At 60.4% G+C, this 6,387-nt stretch overlaps 1 long non-coding RNA gene across 1 annotated transcript; it reads left to right on the top strand.

The window, feature by feature from the left end:
* The first annotated feature begins 2,702 nt into the window (after positions 1–2,702).
* LOC133626823 (uncharacterized) lies at positions 2,703–5,622 on the top strand. Its single transcript, XR_009819790.1, has 2 exons — positions 2,703–2,746; positions 4,985–5,622. It is a non-coding gene; the product is annotated as an uncharacterized LOC133626823 (long non-coding RNA).
* Positions 5,623–6,387: the final 765 nt, after the last annotated feature.

The raw sequence follows: 6,387 nt of genomic DNA, 5'->3' as shown, positions 1-6,387 counted from the left end.
CACTTTTGCCCTCAAAACTCTGCCAAAACCCAGTTTTCCTCTCAAGACTACACCACAATCCCACTTTCTCCCCACAACACCATCAAAACCCAATTCTTTCCTCTCAGAATCTCACCAAAACCCCACTTTTGCCCTCAACACTCCACCAGAACCTTACTTTTCCCCTTAAAACCCCAGAAAAACTCATTTTCACCTCAGATCCACACCAAAACCCTACTTTTACTCTCAAAAATTCATCAAATCCCCACTTTTTCACTCCAAACTCCACTAAAACCCCTGTTCTTCTCAACACTCCACAAAACCCCCACTTTTTCACTCCAAACTCCAGTAAAACCCACTGTTCTTCTCAACATTCCACAAAAAAACCCACTTTTCATCTGAAAAGTCCACCAAAACTCCACTTTTCCCCTCAGAACCCCATCAAAAACCCACTTTCGCCCTCAAAACCCCACTGAACCTCCACCTTTCCACTCCAGACTCCACCAAACCCCCACTTTTCCCCTCAGAACCCCACCAATCTCCACTTTTCTCCGTCAGCAGACAACCAACCCCACTCTTTTCTCCTTAAAACTCTACAAAAACCTTTATTCCCCTCAGAACCCCACAAAAAAAAACCACTTTTCCCCTCAAAACTCCACCAAATCCCCACTTTTCATTTGAAAACTCCAGTAAAACCCACTGTTGCCCTCAAAACTCTGCCAAAACCCATTTTTCCTCTCAGAACCACACCAAAAACTTACTTTTACCCTCAAAAATCCTCCAAATCGCCACTTTTTCACTCAGAACTCCACTAAAACCCCTTTTCTTCTCAACACTCCACAAAATCCCCACTTTTCCCCTCAAAACTCCACCAAACCCCCACTTTTCTCCTCCAGGCTCCTCCAAATTCCCACTTGCTCCTCAGAAATTCACAAACCCCCGACTTTTCCTCTCAAAACTCCACCAAAACTCCACTTTTCCCCTCAGAATCCCATCAAAAACCCACTTTTGCCCTCAAAACCCCACCGAACCTCCACTTTTCCACTCCAGACTCCACCAAGCCCGCGCTTTTCCCCTCAGAACCCCACCAATCTCCACTGTTCCCCCTCACCAGACAACCAATCCCACTCTTTTCTTCTTAAAACTCCACCAAAACCCATTTTTCCCCTCAGAACCACACCAAAAACCTTTACCCTCAAAAATTCACCAAATCGCCACTTTTTCACTCCAAACTCCACTAAAACCCCTTTTCCCCTCAACACTCCACCAAAACCCCACTTTTCCCCTCAGAACCCCATCAAAAACCCACTTTCGCTCTGAAAACCCACTGAACTTCCACCTTTCCACTCCAGACTCCACCAAACCCCCACTTTTCCCCTCAGAACCCCACAAATCTCCACTTTTCCCCCTCACCAGACAACCAACCCCACTCTTTTCTCCTTAAAGCTCTACAAAAACCTTTATTCCCCTCAGAACCCCACAAAAAAACACTTTTCCCCTCAACACTCCACCAAACCCCCACTTTTCCCCTCAGAACCCCACCAATCTCCTCTGTTCCCCCTCAGCAGACAACCAACCCCACTCTTTTCTCCTTAAAGCTCTACAAAAACCTTTATTCCCCTCAGAACCCCACAAAAAAACACTTTTCCCCTCAACACTCCACCAAACCCCCACTTTTCCCCTCAGAACCCCACAAATCTCCACTGTTCCCCCTCAGCAGACAACCAACCCCACTCTTTTCTCCTTAAAGCTCTACAAAAACCTTTATTCCCCTCAGAACCCCACAAAATCCCCACTTTTCCCCTCAACACTCCACCAAACCCCCACTTTTCCCCTCCAAGCTCCTCAAATTCCCACTTGTTCCTCAGAAATTCACAAAACCCCTCACTTTTCCTCTCAAAACTCCACTTTTCCCCTCAGAACCCCATTAAAAACCCACTTTGCCCTCAAAAACCCACTGAATCTCCACCTTTCCACTCCAGACTCCACCAAGCCCGCACTTTTCCCCTCAGAACCCCACCAATCTCCACTGTTCCCCCTCAGCAGACCACCAACCCCACTCTTTTCTCCTTAAAGCTCTACAAAAACCTTTATTCCCCTCAGAACCACACCAAAAAAACACTTTTCCCCTCAACACTCCACCAAACCCCCACTTTCCCCCTCAAAACTGCACCAAACCCCCACTTTTCCCCTCAAAACTCCAGTAAAACCCACTGTTCTTCTCAACACTCCACCAAAACCCCACTTTTCCCCTCCAAGCTCCTCCAAATTCCCACTTGTTCCTCAGAAATTCACAAACCCCCCACTTTTCCTCTCAAAACTCCACTTTTCCCCTCAGAACCCCATCAAAACCCCACTTTCGCCCTCAAAACCCCACCGAACCTCCACTTTTCCACTGCAGACTCCGCCAAGCCCGCGCTTTTCCCCTCAGAACCCCGCCAGTCTCCAGTTCCCCCTCAGCAGACCACGCCCCCACTATTCCCCCCCCCCCCCCCCAACCTGCAGAGAGGCCAGTGCAGGGCTGCCAACGCGCTGAGCCTCAGATCGAACTTCCCGCTGCCGCCGCCCTTCAGCCAATAAGAAGGGAGGAAGCGATGACAGACACGGCGCAGCCAATGGGCGGGCGAGGATCGCAGGCGGCACCTAGTAACGACGCCGGGCCCGCCTTCCGTGGTGAAACTCTCGCTCTGATTGGCGGAGGGGCGGTGCCGGGGTGCAGTGCGCATGCCTGGAAGCGCGGCCGTGAAGGATCCGGCGGGAGCGGAAGGTGAGCTGAGGGGGGCCCCGGGGATTGGGGGGGTGAGGGCAGCTGAGGGGGACCCCGGGGATTGGGGGGGCGTGAGGGCAGCTGAGGGGGACCCCGGGGATTGGGGGGCGTGAGGGCAGCTGAGGGGTCCCCGGGGACTGGGGGCGTGAGGGTAGCTGAAGGGGACCCCGGGGACTGGGGGCGTGAGGGCAGCTGAGGGGGACCCCGGGGATTGGGGGGGGTGAGGGCAGCTGAGGGGGACCCCGGGGATTGGGGGGGTGAGGGCAGCTGAGGGGTCCCTGGGGATTGGGGGCGTGAGGGTAGCTGAGGGGGACCCCGGGGATTGGGGGGGGGTGAGGGCAGCTGAGGGGTCACCGGGGATTGGGGGCGTGAGGGCAGCTGAGGGGTCCCCGGGGACTGGGGGGCGTGAGGGCAGATGAGGGGGAACCCGGGGATTGGGGGGCGTGAGGGCAGCTGAGGGGGACCCCGGGGATTGGGGGGCGTGAGGGCAGCTGAGGAGTCCCCGGGGACTGGGGGGCGTGAGGGCAGCTGAGGGGGACCCCGGGGATTGGGGGGGGTGAGGGCAGCTCAGGAGTCCCCGGGGACTGGGGGGCGTGAGGGTAGCTGAGGGGTCCTCGGGGATTGCGGGGGTGAGGGCAGCTGAGGGGTTACCGGGGATTGGGGGGCGTGAGGGCAGCTGAGGGGACCCCGGGGATTGGGGGATGTGAGGGCAGCTGAGGGGGACCCCGGGGATTGGGGGGGGTGAGGGCAGCTGAGGGAGACCCCGGGGATTGGGGGGGGTGAGGGCAGCTGAGGGGGACCCCGGGGATTGGGGGGGTGAGGGCAGCTGAGGGGGACCCCGGGGATTGGGGGGGGTGAGGGCAGCTGAGGGGGACCCCGGGGATTGAGCGGGCGTGAGGGTAGCTGAGGGGGACCCCGGGGATTGGGGGGTGTGAGGGCAGCTGAGGAGTCCCCGGGGATTGGGGGGACGTGAGGGTAGCTGAGGGGTCCTCGGGGATTGGGGGGGTGAGGGCAGCTGAAGGGTCCCCGGGGATTGGGGGGGGTGAGGGCAGCTGAGGGGTCACCGGGGATTGGGGGGGTGAGGGCAGCTGAGGGGGACCCCGGGGATTGGGGGGGGTGAGGGCAGCTGAGGGGTCACCGGGGATTCGGGGGCGTGAGGGCAGCTGAGGGGTCCCCGGGGACTGGGGGGCGTGAGGGTAGCTGAGGGGGACCCCGGGGATTGGGGGGGGTGAGGGCAGCTGAGGGGGACCCCGGGGATTGGGGGGGTGAGGGCAGCTGAGGGGTCCCCGGGGATTGGGGGCGTGAGGGTAGCTGAGGGGGTCCCCGGGGATTGGGGGGGGTGAGGGCAGCTGAGGGGTCACCGGGGATTGGGGGCGTGAGGGCAGCTGAGGGGTCCCCGGGGACTGGGGGGCGTGAGGGCAGATGAGGGGGACCCCGGGGATTGGGGGGCATGAGGGCAGCTGAGGGGTCCCCGGGGATTGGGGGGTGTGAGGGCAGCTGAGGAGTCCCCGGGGATTGGGGGGACGTGAGGGTAGCTGAGGGGTCCTCGGGGATTGGGGGGGTGAGGGCAGCTGAGGGGTCCCCGGGGACTGGGGGGCGTGAGGGCAGCTGAGGGGGACCCCGGGGATTGGGGGATGTGAGGGCAGCTGAGGGAGACCCCGGGGATTAGGGGGTTGAGGGCAGCTGAGGGGTCCCCGGGGACTGGGGGGCGTGAGGGCAGCTGAGGGGGACCCCGGGGATCGAGGGGGGGTGAGGGCAGCTGAGGGGGGTCGAGGGGTGTGAGGGCAGCACAGGGGGGCCCAGGGAGGGAAGGGGGGTGTTGGAGATCCTGCTGTAGGCTTCCTTTATGGGGTGCTGGGGGTACCCCTCATTAAGAGGGGTGGGTCATGGGTCCTGCCCTGGGGTTCCCTATTGATGGGGAGCTGGGTTAGGAGTGCTATAGGGTGCCCTATTAATGGGGGATAGGATTAGGAGTGCTATGGGATGTCCTATTGAGAGAGGGCTGGGTTAGGGGTACCCTATTGATGAGGTGCAGATCTAGGGGTGCTGTGGGGTGCCCTATTGATGGGGGCTGGGTTAGGGGTGCTATAGGATGCCCTATTGATGGGGGGCTGGATTAGAGGTGCTATAGGATGCCCTATAGATAGAGGGCTGGGTTAGGGGTGCTCTAAGATGCCCTATTGATGGGGGCTGGCTTAGGGGTGCTATAGGATGCCCTATTGATGGGGGCTGGCTTAGGGGTGCCCTATTGCTGCGCGCCGCCCTCCGCTCGCCCTGCGCCCCCCTGCGCCTGCTCTGCCGCGACTTCCACGCCGAGGAGCTCTCCGTCTCCACCGTCGTCTCCCTGCTGGACTCCCTGGAGCCTGCCGCCGTCCGCAGAGTTGTTTTACGCTTCAACAACCTGGGGCTGGCGGGGCTGTGCGAAGTGCTGCCTCACCTCGGCCGCTTCCCCGCGCTGCGCAGCCTCAAGCTGCCCTACAGCAACGTGGACGTGCGCCGCACGGCCCCCGGCACGGACGCCGGCATCCGCTGCTTGGCCGCTCACCTCCGGGCCCTGCCTGCCCTCAAGGAACTCGATTTGTACTCCTCCAGGCTTTCTGGGAGACTCAGGCAGCTCCTGGGGTAAGCTGCCCGCTGGGGGAGGGACCCCAAAACCTTCACACGCTGCAGCGGGAGCTGTGCCGGCTGCTGGCGAGCGCGGGTAGAGCAGACGCCGTGTGGGCGACCAGCCTCCAGCGCTACGGAGCCATCGACTAGTTCAGCTTGTAGCATCCCCCCCCCAGGGAAGCTTCACCTCGGGGCGCTGTGCCGGGCTCTGGGCTGTGCCACTCGGTTATGGTGAGTTCATTAAAGCCAACCCCACCTTGCCCGATTAACCCAAGTCCTCCTGGGATGCTTGGCAGGAGGAAGTGGCAGAGCTCAGCGGAGGGGATGGAGCTCTTCTGCTTTTAATGGACCAAGGAGAGAGCTGCCTGCTGTTCTGGCACACAGGGCACTGACCAGAGAATCATTACAGATGGAAAAGCCCTTTGAGCTGCTGGAGTCCAACCCTGACCCCACAGTGCCACAGCCACCACTGAGCCACGGCCTTCAAGCACCTCAGCCCCACGGCTCTGGGACCCCTCCAGGGCTGGGCACTCCCCCAGCTCCCTGGGCAGCCTGGCACAGGGGCTGACACCCCTCTCAGGGAAACAGTTCTGCCTCAGCTCCAGCCTCAACCTCCCCTGGGGCACCCTGAGCCCCTTTCCTCTTGGCCTGTAGCTTTTAACTTGGCAGCAGAGACCGACCCTCTCAGCCACAGCCAGGGAGTCAGAGTGATCAGATCTCCTCTGAGCCTGGTTCTCTGCAGACTGAACCTTTGCCTCAGGTACCCTCATTTAGCCCAGAGCTTCCCAGTGCATCTTCTCCTCTCCCTGCAGCCCCTCAGTGTCCCTGTGGCAGTGAGTGAGGGGCCCAGCACTGAGCACAGCCCTGGAGCTGCAGCCCCTCAGTGTCCCTGTGGCAGTGAGTAAGGGGCCCAGCACTGAGCACAGCCCTGGAGCTGCAGCCTCCCCAGGGCCCAGCACAGGGGACAATCCCTGCCCTGGGGCTGCTGCCACCCCACTGCTGAGCCCAGCCAGGCTGCCACTGGCCTTCTTGCC

Source organism: Colius striatus, chromosome 15 (assembly GCF_028858725.1).
Source record: "Colius striatus isolate bColStr4 chromosome 15, bColStr4.1.hap1, whole genome shotgun sequence".
NCBI lineage: Eukaryota > Metazoa > Chordata > Aves > Coliiformes > Coliidae > Colius > Colius striatus.
Note: the sequence above shows the minus strand (reverse complement) of the source record. Positions and strands in the feature narration are given on the sequence as shown.